This window comes from Triturus cristatus, chromosome 2_1, assembly GCF_964204655.1.
Source record: "Triturus cristatus chromosome 2_1, aTriCri1.1, whole genome shotgun sequence".
Taxonomy (NCBI): Eukaryota; Metazoa; Chordata; class Amphibia; order Caudata; family Salamandridae; genus Triturus; species Triturus cristatus.
In genome coordinates, this window is record NC_140581.1 from 76,235,872 (window position 1) to 76,248,884 (window position 13,013).

The following is a 13,013-nucleotide window of genomic DNA, read 5'->3' on the forward strand; positions in this document are numbered from 1 at the left end:
AGCCAACGCAGGTTTGGAAAACCGAACTCCTCGGAGAAGGCAGCGGATCAAAGGGTGAACGCCAACTGGCTTTCCGTCAATCGGGGTATGATTAAGGGAAATGGCAGATCTATACAAATTGACCTTTCTGTAGGACTTACCTGCGCTGGATTCAGAAGCCAAGAAATTTATCTAAAAATTCAGATTGGGTGAAAAGGGATCGATATGACTTTCCAGACACCAGCTTGCCCATAAAGACCAAGCAGACTAATATGCTTCGGAGGTCCCAGGGGCCCAGGCTTTGCTGATAAAGAGAGAAGCCTCTTGCGAAAAGAGGGGGTCAGGTGGGACAGGCTGAAGACTTTCCATGCTGACAGAACCAGATAATTGTCGAGGATGAGACTATGTGGATGTCCTAAGGGGTTCAGAAGCAAGTCTTTGTGGGCAAGGAAGAGAACCGGGAAGTCCACCACTATCTCCAGAAGGGAAGGAAACCAAATCTGAGATTGCCAGAATGGAACCACTATGACCATGGATGTCGACTGGAGCCTTACTTGAGAAAGCACTCTGTTGATCATTAGGAAAGGAAGAGAGGCATAGTTGAGGTGAAGGTACCAATCCTGAAGGAAAGCATCCGTAGTTAGGGTCGAAGGAACCGGGCGCCAACTGAAGAAAAGAGGCAATTGGGTGTTGAGGCGAGAGGCAAAAAGATCGACATGAAAAGGGCCCCATTTTTGAGATAGAAATCAGAAGACGGATGAAAGAAGCTTCCAATCGCTGGAGTCGAGAAGGTAGCGAGAGTGCAAATCTGCTACAGAATTGAGATCTCCCGGAAGATACTCTGCTGTCAGCGATAGTTTGTTTGACAGAAAATACTCCCAAAGGCTCTTTGCTGACTCTGCAAGGGGCTTGGATTTGGTGCCACCTAGGTGGTTGATGTAACGAACCGCAGAAACATTGTCCATACAAAGGAGAATGGAACAACAAACTCTGTTCTTTGTGAGGCTTTGGATCCCAAAGGAGCCTGCAAGCATCTCTAAACAATTGATGTGCAATTTTGACTGCTCGCGAGACCACGTACCGCCAGTCGATATTGGTCTACAACGGGCGCCCCAACCCGACAGGCTTGCATCTGATTCTAATACAAGATCTGGGGCAGAAGCGAAGATAGTTCACCCGTTCCAAGCATCTAAATGGTCGATAAACCATTGAAGCTCGATGCGAGACTCTTGACCCAAGTGATAAGGTCGGCGTAGGCTAAGCCTTGACGTAGATGTCTGATTTTTAGACTTTGAAGGGCACAATAATGGAGGGGACCTGGAAATATAACTTGAATGGAAGCAGAGAGTAGGCCGACGATTCTTGTGAGAGGTCTGAGAGATATAAGAGAGGTTTGAAGGATGTGAGAAATCTCTGACTTGATGGTCGAGACCTTTGACTGTGGAAGAAGGAGAGACGCTGTGGAAGACTCCACGAGGAAGCCCAAGAAATCGATGCGTTGGGAAGGAAGGAGTGTAGGAGAGTAGGATCTGCACTTATGTTGCCCCCACGTTTTTTCTGATGTATACACTGGTTTATGGCTATAGTCTGGCTGGGTCCCTGCTACTCAGGGCCCCAGTCTCTCTGTTCTCTCTAAACGACTTGGTGTGCATATTAGATGCACTAGTGATTGGATACTGTGGTACCTTATGAGCCCCTTGTATATGGTACCCTAGGTACCTAGGTCATAGGTACTTCACAGGCCTACCAGGGGCTGCAGCATGTATTATACCACCCCTGGGAAGCAGACTCAATCTGACACCACAGGCCTGCTACTGCATCCTGGGTGAGGTAGTGTTAGCACTCCACACAGAGGTATAGGTTTCTATATCTCACCATACACACACATATCAACCTATCAGCCACCCCTATGGCAGGCCCTATCAATCCTGAGGGCAGGGTGCTTGGTTTACTATGTGAGGGGGTGCCTCTGCATGAGCAGGACCCCTCTGCAGCTGGCAGAGTCTATTCTCTGTGGCTGTTTGTGAATGCAATTAAACCATATACTCTTAAGTGCATTATAACCCAACGATAAATGCTAACTTTGGAATGACTGCATCAAAACATGTCGTGTTTGGTGTCAAACAACTTGGAATCATACCCCCACACCAGTAACTGGTGTGGGAGTATGATCCCACCCTTCTAGAGGGGACGACATGTACCTACTGTGGTAACACGGTAGAAGTCTGAAAGAGCCTTGGCATCACAAAAACGATGCCACCAGCACAGACACTGGGCTGCCCTCCTGCTGCTGACTGAAACTCGCAGTGGAGGAGGCCCAACAATAGGTATCCTGTCACAGGGAGGTGTCACCACCTTCCAGACAGGATTTAGTGTATTGGAGCTGGGTGGGTGCACTTCTAGAGTGCTTTGAAGTCCTGCACTGGGGGAGCAGTTGGTTCCTCTGTGCATATGCCAGCTCAAACCAGTTCAGGGGTTACCTGTCCCTGCTCTGGCATGAAACTGGACAAAGGGAATTGGATGTAACCACCCCCTACCCTGACCCTCCCAGAGGAGTGGTCATAGAGCTAGTCCCTCCCATATCTTCAGTATAAGATAGCAAACTTTGCCATTGCAAAGCAGATAACCCTGGACGATGCTCTACAAAGAAGAATCGTGGCCCTTCAATGTTCCACTACCTTTGGAAGACAGAAGAATCTCCCTTGGAGTCAAGGAGTGACTCCCCTGCTTGGCAGGTGTTGAAAATTAAAACAGCGATATGCTTAAGCATTCACTAAAGACATGAATTCTCTCTAGTTAAAACATGTTTCTTGTCTTATGCTGACTAATGTCCGGACTCCATTTTGTATTGTCATGTCTCCACGTGCTTTGCATGAGAAGAGTCCTACCTTTTCGCTAGTTGCTCTTGTAATCTGCCTAGTAACAGTCTATAAATAGCTCCTTTGTCCGTCTGGCGCATGTCCAGACTTGACCACATCTGTTATCAGTTAGTCCTTGTTTGACCATGTTTTCGCGGGCTCAGGAAATTGTTAACTCCGCCCACATATTGATCCTGTATCGAAAATGTCCATAAATGGTAATGAATTTTGCCCTATGTTGTATCCACCCACTTATGAGCCCCTCTGTTGTGTATAAAAGGGGACCGCGTACGCAAGTTCTTTGTGCTACTCTATGCAATACTGAAGAGTGTTGTGTAGGTTGTAGGACCACCCTTAAGGGTTAATAAACTCTGTCTTTGTATTTGCAGTTTCCGTGCCAACTTCCTTCTAGCTTGTGTTACAGGAGAGTGAAGCCTTGTATTCTGCGGGCCTAGCTTGGGCCTGTACTCATCAATTGGCGCCCGTCACGTGGGGCTCATCGGCGACTCGGATGCTCGAAGGACTGGTCGTGACGAAGGTGAGGAATTTGGCCGGGGATGTGATCACTGCCAGCGGCGTCTTTTAGTCCTGGCATCCCGAGGTTTTCTTCCTTCCCTTCCGAGCTGACCATCTGGGTGGCGCCGGTCCTCGACTGAGACCTCTTCTGTCGGTTTGCCGTGTGACAGCCGTTTGGGCGAATTTTGGAACTTGGCAGTTGGAATCTGGACACTCTTGATTGGTAAGAACCGTTGTACGGTACTTGCTCCGAGTTTTGAAGCCTGGGTTGGCTGTTTGAGTTTGATTTGTGATGACCGGTCAGATTTTGTATTGATTACTGTGAGAATATATGCGTTGCAACACATATAGGCAGGTAATGTGGAGATATTTCTCCGGAGTTGGTTAAATCTGAACGGCGCAAAGTTTAAGTGCCATTTTTGATAATACTGCATATTTTGCATTATTTTTGAGCATGCCTGCTTTTAGCGCACTTCGTAAGTGGTGCTGCTGCTTTGGAAACCGGTTAAATCTCGAGGAATCTGCTCCAGCCCCCCCAGAGGGGACTCCTAATAGGGATATGTATGTGAAGCATGGTCTTTCCTCTATAATGTACAGCACAGTATGGAGGAAATATACCAAAAAGGATCCTGAGTTACGATGGCCCTTGTATGGATCGTTTGATATGCGTAAGATTGAGTATGTGGAACAGTGTATGTGTAAACGGCGTGCTCGGCAAGATATGTTTGAATGTGTACGGTTATGGGTGAAGGAAGTGCGTGAGCGAGAGAAACGTGAGAAAGCGCTGATTGATAAAGAGCAACGGAAAAATGATCATGTGAGAGCACAGGAAGCGAAGCGCCGGGAGGAAAGAGAACTGGCGGAGAGACAAGAGAAAGAACGTAGGTTGCAAGTCTCGGGTCAATATGCTGTACGCCAGCCACTTTATCCTGTCCTTACTAATCTCGAAGATGATTTTCATTTATTAGATCGCTCTCCGCCTCCTTATGTTGGCGCGTCTGCCCCGAGGTCACAGGATTCTGGATCGGTTTCGGATAAGGTAGACACGCGGTCCATGTTATCAACTGAGCGTATGGGTGAGCTGCGGAAAATTTCTTTTCGCATGCTTAAAGGCAAGCTATCTCTTACTGAATTAATGGAATTTTTGGAAAGTTGGCAGGATAGAGAGAAGTTGTATTTTGTTGGAACTTTTTCTGAAGAAGTGGTTACTGCCTTTCGGAAATATTCTGATGTTTTTGAGCCTGATGAGGAAGTATCAGATGCTAAAGCATTACGTAACGGTGTCTTTTCTCCCTCCAAGGTACCCGATGCGGTTCGACGGCTGTTTACATTGAGGGACACGATGCTTGAACTTAAAGAAAGAGCGCGCCAAAAGACAGGGGAGAAGGAGAAATCGGATTCACACACCGGCGGAAAACAATCGTCTACCTCCCATTCAGATAAGAGCGAACTAGTGCATTCAAAACCAATGCGAGAGGCGGCACCTTTGTATGTTCCTCCTAAAGGAGCAGGAACTAGTCCAGACATGTCTTCCCCCGATGCTAGCGGATATTTTGTGTATAATTGGGTTTATACTCCCTGGCATAGGACTGATGTTATGGCATTAAAGAATGCATTGCCTGACCCCCGCAAGAATCCAGCAGCCTTTTACGAAGAGGTCGAAGGGGCCTTGAATTCTTGTACTATGACTTTAGCAGATATAGATTTGTTCTTTGGGCTCATTTTACCACCGGATATGTGGCGATCTGTGCGGAAGGTGGATGATCTAGCCGCTTTTAAGGCTAGGTGGTCTGAGATTGAGGATGAGGATAGGGAGAGGAAACCCGCACAAAAACCGCCCCAGCTTATTTTAGATCTTCCTGCTGCTATCTTGACCAAGTTGAAAACGATTATCCCCCCTAAAAAGATTGACTGGAATATGTTAGCCTCATGTAAACAGAAGGTTGATGAATCAGTTTCAGACTTCTTTACGCGCTTTGAGGAAACATTTCATGATTTCAGTGGTCAGTCGCTTACGGATGATATGGGTCGACACCTTTTTGTTTATAAATATGTGGCGAATTTATTACCGGGAATAGCAGATCGATTAAAGGCGAGTGAAAGTTCTTGGTCCACCTCGTCTCCGGCATCCCTCCTGACTATGGCTCAGTATTATGAGCGTCAGGAACAGGAAGTGAAGGGGAATGAGGAGAAGAAATCGAAAGATTTGAAAACTAAGGTGATGCTAGCACAAGTGTATGGTCCGCCTCGTCGGGGTGTCGAAAGAGGTAGAGGAGGATTCTATGGTCCCCTTCGGGTCGGTCAGATGTTAATAGAAATCAATGTGCGTATTGTAAACAGCTGGGTCATTGGGCCAGGGATTGTCCGGTACTATATGCACCCCGTCAGGGACGTGGTCAGGGACCGTCGAGAGGAAGAGGGGGCTTTTCGAATTTCAGAGGGAATTCTAATGATCGTGCTCGTTTTGAGCCTAACGTGCAGCAATGAGACAGACCTAATGTATTTGATCGGCAAAATCAGTATCAAATGTCTGGGAATGACCGTTCTGGGTACCATGATTCACAGCATGCGTAGGATTGCGTTGGATTGGGGTTGGAATCAGTTGAAGTGCCGGTTGATCAGAGGGGTCCTTATGTTTCAGCAAATGTTCTGGGTTCTACTGATCGGTTCCTAGTTGATACAGGAGCTACTCGCAGTGCGCTGTCCAAACAATTGGTTCCGAGGGCTCCCCCATCTGGCTTAATGGTTACATCGGTAGGGTTTGATGGTACACTCTCTCGAAGCCCTCTATCCCGACCCCTTGCATTTCGTGTTGAACAACTTTCTGCACCTTGCCCATTTTTGCTTGCCCCGAACACGCCTGACAACATTATGGGTCTTGATATGCTTAAGCACTTCAGAGCTATGATTCGCTGCTCCCCTACTGGAGTACGTGTGATATTAAACGATAATCACCCTATGGCAGAACGGATGTGTGTGGTTGCAGAGGATACTGTATTAGCTTCTCTCCCTCGTACTTTGTGGGCCACTTCGGATACTGATGTGGGACAGATGGTGATTCCGCCTGCCCAGATTAGTGTCCAGGAGGGTGCGGTGTTACCGCGCCTCCCTCAGTATCGTATTTCCCAGGAGGGGGAGGAGGCACTCATACAGATTGTGCAGGATTTGATTAAGGTGGGAGTAGTGGAGGAAGTTCCCTACAACGTCTGCAACAGTCCTATTTTACCCATTTTGAAGAAAGATACCGATACTAGGGTTTATCGTTTTATCATTGACTTAAGGGAAGTGAATAAGATAGTGATACCTCAGTATCCAATGGTTTCTGATATCACGACGTTACTTACTCTGGTCCCACCAACGGCGACCACATTTTCAGTTATCGATTTGAAAAATGCTTTCTTTTCGATTCCTATTCATCCTGATAGCCGGTACCTCTTCGACTTTACTTTGAATAATAGGTCTTATAGATTTTGTAGAGTCCCTCAGGGTTATACAGAGAGTCCTAGTATTTACAGTCAAGCATTGAAAAGACAATTGGATTCCTTTGTTCTGCCTGATGGTGTCGCCCTTATACAATATGTCGACGACATCTTGTTGGCGGCCGACACTCCTGAGCTGTGTGAGAAGTGTACGTTATCCTTGCTTTCCTTTTTGGCGTCTCACAATCACAAAGTGTCGAGGAAGAAATTGCAATTCTGTAGACCAAAGGTAACTTATTTGGGTCACCTTTTGTCTAAGGAGGGGCGTGCACTCACACCAGATCGTATTCAAGCAATTTTGGACACGCCAGTACCTTCCACACAGAGGATGTGCGTGCATTTTTTGGTCTTGCTTCTTTTTGTAGGCAATGGATATTGGGGTTCTCACACATAGCTAAGCCATTGTTAGCACTTTTGACAAAAGATACCCCAATTCCTCTTCCCTGGTCAAATGAGTGTGAAATTGCCTTTCAGCAATTGCGACAAGCCCTTTGTTCAGCACCAGTGTTAGGGACCCCTGATTATACGAAGCCCTTTACATTGTATGTACATGAGAAAGATGGATGTGCATTATCAGTTTTAGTGCAGATGCACGGCGACAAGCAGCGCCCTTGTGCATATTTTTCGGCTGTACTTGATCCTGTTGCCCGAGCATTGCCTGGTTGTTTTCGCTCGGTTGCGGGAATTGTGTTATCTCATAAGCTGCTGGTATTAGTCCCCCATGCTGTTGATGCCCTGCTTAATCCGACAAAGACGCAGCATTTGACCAGTGCTCGTTTAACGGGATATGCGTTGACGCTTTTGGCTCCTCATATTATATTAAAGAGGTGTGCAACGTTAAATCCAGCCACATTGTTGCCGTTCCCGGAAACTCAGTCTGAAGCACGAAAAGTACACGACTGTATTCTTGTGACTGAGGAACAGACAAAGGGTTGTGTTGATCTCCAGGATACGCCCTTTGCAGATGTAGATGGAGAACTGTGGGTGGACGGATCATGCCTGAAGCTACCAGATGGTACGACTTCAGCAGCGTATGCAATTACAAACAATAGTGGAGACAGCACGCATACCGCAGAAATCAGCTCAAGCAGCGGAACTGATAGCATTAACACGAGCATGTGAGCTCAGTGCAGGATTGTGTGTTAATGTTTATACAGATAGCCGCTATGCCTTCGGAGTAGCGCACGATTTTGGCCTACTCTGGAAGGAGAGAGGGTTCCTAACGTCACATGGAGCACAGATAATGTATGGGGAGTTAGTTCATAACCTTTTGACTGCATTAACATATCCAAAGAAGATTGCTATAGTTAAATTTAGTGCCCACAAAAAGATGGTTGATAAAGTTGGAGAAGGGAATGCTTTTGTAGACCGGGTGGCACGAGAGACGGCGATGCAGCCTGGCTCTACTGCAATGTATGTTGTAAAGTCACAGGCAGAAAGATGGCACAATGCTAGGAGAGAAGTGCTGGAGATACAGAGGACCGCTTCCGATAAGGAACGGGAGCAGTGGTCCAATGATGGAGAATTAGATGACGAAGGGTGTTGGAGAAGTAAGCAGATGGATAAATGGAAGTTACCCACAGCTTTTGTACAACCTATGGTTCAGATGGCACATGGACTAGCGCATGTCGGAGCTTCCGCAATTGTCAAATTACTCACACGAGTTTGGGAGCATCCGGAGATCGCTAGTACGGCAAAGAGGGTAGTGCAGACCTGCATGATTTGCCTGAGGTACAACCCAGGAAAGGGTACACGAACTCCAGCAGGAGGATTTGCAACACCTACTGCACCCTTTGAGGTTTTGCAGATGGATTACATTCAGCTTGAGCGCTGTAACAATCTGAAGTATGTTCTAGTAGTGGTTTGTGCTTTCAGCAAATGGGTTGAGGCATACCCTACGAAAGACAATACTGCAATGACTACAGCCAAGATGCTATTGAAGGAGTTCTTCCCTCGATATGGTGTGTGTAGATTGTTGTGGAGTGATAACGGACCTCATTTTATAGCAGACATTATCAAGTATGTCCTGAAAGGACTGGGAATTACCCAGAAATTCCACGCAGTGTTTCACCCACAGTCTGCGGGATTGGTTGAGAAATATAACGGTACTTTGAAGCTTAAGATCGCTAAGATCCAAGCTTCGACTTCTTTGACTTGGCCAGACGCTTTACCGCTGGCATTATTGTCAATTAGATCGATACCGCATTCTCGGACCGGTCTCACACCCTATGAGATCGTTTTTGGACGCCCAATGAATATTTGGGGTACACCGAAACCGAAGTCAGTGTATGATGTACCTTGTGTAATGATGAATGATTATCTGGCACAGTTAACGGATAATTTGGTTCCTATTCATCAACAGGTTCGAGAAGCGCTCCCTGATCGGTCCACAGGTGAAGGACATAACCTCCGGCCTGGAGACCATGTTATGATCAAGGTGTTTGAAAGGACGAACAGTCTGGAGCCGAGATGGGTTGGTCCTGAGCAAGTCTTGCTCGCAACGAGGACAGCTGTGCGAGTCTCCAATCGAAAGAACTGGATCCACTCCTTGCACTGTCGTAAAGTGCCGCCTGGATTAGTGGAGCCTGCTGTATTGACCGACCATCGAGAAATCCTGACTGCAGAGAAAGGCCGTGCTGTGGAGCCGAACGACACTGAGGAGCTCTTCCCGGACCAAGCGATTCCTGGAGGAAGAAGATATCATCTCAGACCGAGGAAGTGATTTCTTTTCTGTATCCAGATACGTTGTCAGAACGGCCCTTAAGTTAGTGAAACGGAGAGCCAATGAGGCAAGGGGGGGGGATCAACCATGCATTAGTGTAGTGACATCCGTCTTGGCCCGCTGGTGAAGAAATCAACGGCTGCCTAAGGGGAAGAGTTCTGACAACTTTTTAGTTTCAGGAAGATATTGACTTTTACTATAAAATGGAGAAGAAGAAGATTTTTTGTGCGACAAGCTTTATTATCATTATAGCTATTGTTAGTATAACCACGTGGTTTGTTGAGGATGTGACTCCTGCCCGTGAGTTACTTGTTTTGACTACTCCAGTGCCTGAGGAGCACTACTTTTATACCCTTCCGTATCAAGAACTGAAGCATCGTCAGTCTTATTTGAATAATACTTTTATCCAGATGTTGCATCATACCCATGTTGCTACAAATGCTACGAACTGTTGGATATGTGGTATGATGCCAGCTCATCAGAAGAAAGGAGGAACGCCGTTCATACCTCTTCCTTTCTCTCATAACGGCTCTTGTAGAGCATGGTACACTTTGCTTTTTGCCACACGGAAACCTACAGTGGGACGATTACTTTTTAGACTTAATAGGGAATGTCATCAAGATAAAGAAGGCTATCCACAAGCGAATGGGACAATATGGGAGTGGGAAGAATATCGACCAGACAATGAATCAATTCCCTATATCTTCACGAACACCAGAGACACTGCTGGGAATGAACAATTTGTGATTCAAGTGGCACAAGCTCAAGCGGACCTGTGTGTCCAGAGTGTGGGTCATATCCCTGTTGGTGTTAGTGACTGTATTATTGTGTTGAATATAGATGGATTAAATAATAGTACTTTCTTAGCTTCCCATAATACATACTTCGTATGTGGGAATAAGGGTTATTATCGCTTACCAGGCGGCTGGTCCGGAGTATGTTATGTAGCGTTCTTATTACCCCCCGTATTCTTAGCGCCTGCATCATATCATAAAGATTTGAAGTTATTGAACAATGTAACTGTAAATAGGTATAAACGTACTCTATCTATTGATGATGTTGACCAAACTGATACTAGCTTACAGCAGTATGTTGATTTTAACTTAGGATTGTTTTTCTTTGTTGGAGCTGCCCTAAATAGTAGGAAGGTTCGAAGATTAACAAGAGTTGTAGAGGCTGTAACGAATGAAGCTGCTGTTGCTCTTGGGAATCTTACGGAAGAATTACAAATCACTAGAATTGTTGCGTTACAGAATCGTATGGTATTAGATGTTATGTTGGCAGACAGACGTGGAGCATGTAGAATTATCGGAAGTAGTTGTTGTGTATTTATTCCTGACCACACGCCATCTGTCTATAACGCTATTAATAAATTGCATAAAATCGCGGCTGAGATTCATACAGAAAATGACACTTGGACCTTTTCTGGATGGTTTTGGGCATTGATTACTACATGGGGATGGAAAGTTTTAACTGGTCTCTGTATTGTTGTAGCAGTTCTGTTTTCCTGTTGCATCTGTGTTCAGTGTGGTCCTTTACTCTGTTCTTTATGTGTGTCATTCTGTATTCCTGATAAGACAGCTATTGCCAATGTTACCTATCAGAAAAACTTAAACAAGGAGGTGGAAGAGATGATGAAAATTGACATATATGATGATTATCCTAATAAGCCGAATGTCTTCAGTAAATGCTGAAAGGGTCGTCTGTTGAAAATTAAAACAGCGATATGATTAAGCATTCACTAAAGACATGAATTCTCTCTAGTTAAAACATGTTTCTTGTCTTATGCTGACTAATGTCCGGACTCCATTTTGTATTGTCATGTCTCCACGTGCTTTGCACGAGAAGAGTCCTACCTTTTCGCTAGTTGCTCTTGTAATCTGCCTAGTAACAGTCTATAAATAGCTCCTTTGTCCGTCTGGCGCATGTCCAGACTTGACCACATCTGTTATCAGTTAGTCCTTGTTTGACCATGTTTTCGCGGGCTCAGGAAATTGTTAACTCCGCCCACATATTGATCCTGTATCGAAAATGTCCATCAATGGTAATGAATTTTGCCCTATGTTGTATCCACCCACTTATGAGCTCCTCTGTTGTGTATAAAAGGGGACCGCGTACGCAAGTTCTTTGTGCTACTCTATTCAATACTGAAGAGTGTTGTGTAGGTTGTAGGACCACCCTTAAGGGTTAATAAACTCTGTCTTTGTATTTGCAGTTTCCGTGCCAACTTCCTTCTAGCTTGTGTTACAGGAGAGCGAGCCCTTGTATTCTGCGGGCCTAGCTGGGGCCTGTACTCATTTGCAGGCACCAAAAACCACTGGAGTTCGAAATCCCTGCAGCCCTGGAAGTAGATTTCCTGACATCTTGATGGCCATTGTGAGTCCCCAGCAGAGCTGAGGTGAGTGGACCCCACGAGTGACGAGGAACAGCAATACCCAGGTACCATGTACTGTTGTCGAGTGCAACCCCTTCTCGACAATCTATGAACTTGTGCATTGGACCATTTGTGGCCCAAGCCTCCAGCAAGTTTTGCAGCAAAAATCAGAGGCCTATTCCATCCCAAGTGACTGTGGGCTCCTGTGAAGCATTTCCTCAATAGGCATCTTTGTGATCACTTGCCCATTGGTTTGTGGGTCCTCCGAAGACTTTCTTATCAACTCAAAGGGCTCCCCTGGTTGCTCCACGTCTGCCCTCACTCAGCTTTTTTGGGTGAGTCCCTCAGATGTTGCTGGTCTGCAATGCTGACCTTCTTTGATTTCCACGAGACTTGCGGTTGCCAAGGCTTGTTGGCTCAAACCCGGTTGCCGACACATCAGTCAGCTGAAGACTTTATGGGACACTCCAAATCCAGCTGCTGGTCATCGTCGATCTCTCATGGACCTCGTGAGCGAAGAGTCAAAACACCATCGACAACCTGAAATCACCCGACATCCGTGGTCAGCCATCTTCCTGGTCACCGGTCACTGGCAAGTGACTTTGAACACTGTCCCTTCAATTTTCAGGTCATCTCCATCTTGAATCCACCCTTGGATTCCACCGGACACTTCTCCAGTCTACGCAAGCAGCAAGTCTTCTTTGGTCTCCATAGAAATCAGCGACGCGACCCGACACCAAAAGACACCTATGCACCCGGCTTCCCTGGGTGAGGTAACTCGTGCACTCCAGTGCCCTAGTGTGTGTTGGCCCTTGAATTACTTACCTTGTAAGTGGCTTGCTTGTAGACTTCCTCGAAGTACCCTAAAACTTTAAAAATCAAACCGCGACATGCTCCATTGTAATCAATAGGGAACCCGCAACTGTGTTCACACACTGCACGCGTCTCCCGTGGGCCTCTTACTTACCTGCTTTCACTGCAGTGTTGAAGCCCCAGCGATTCTGCAGGCCCTAGGCCTTGCCATTTTGCAAGTTGACTTTCTTAACCCATTTTTTGAGTATATGGTCTGGTACGCCCCTAGGGCT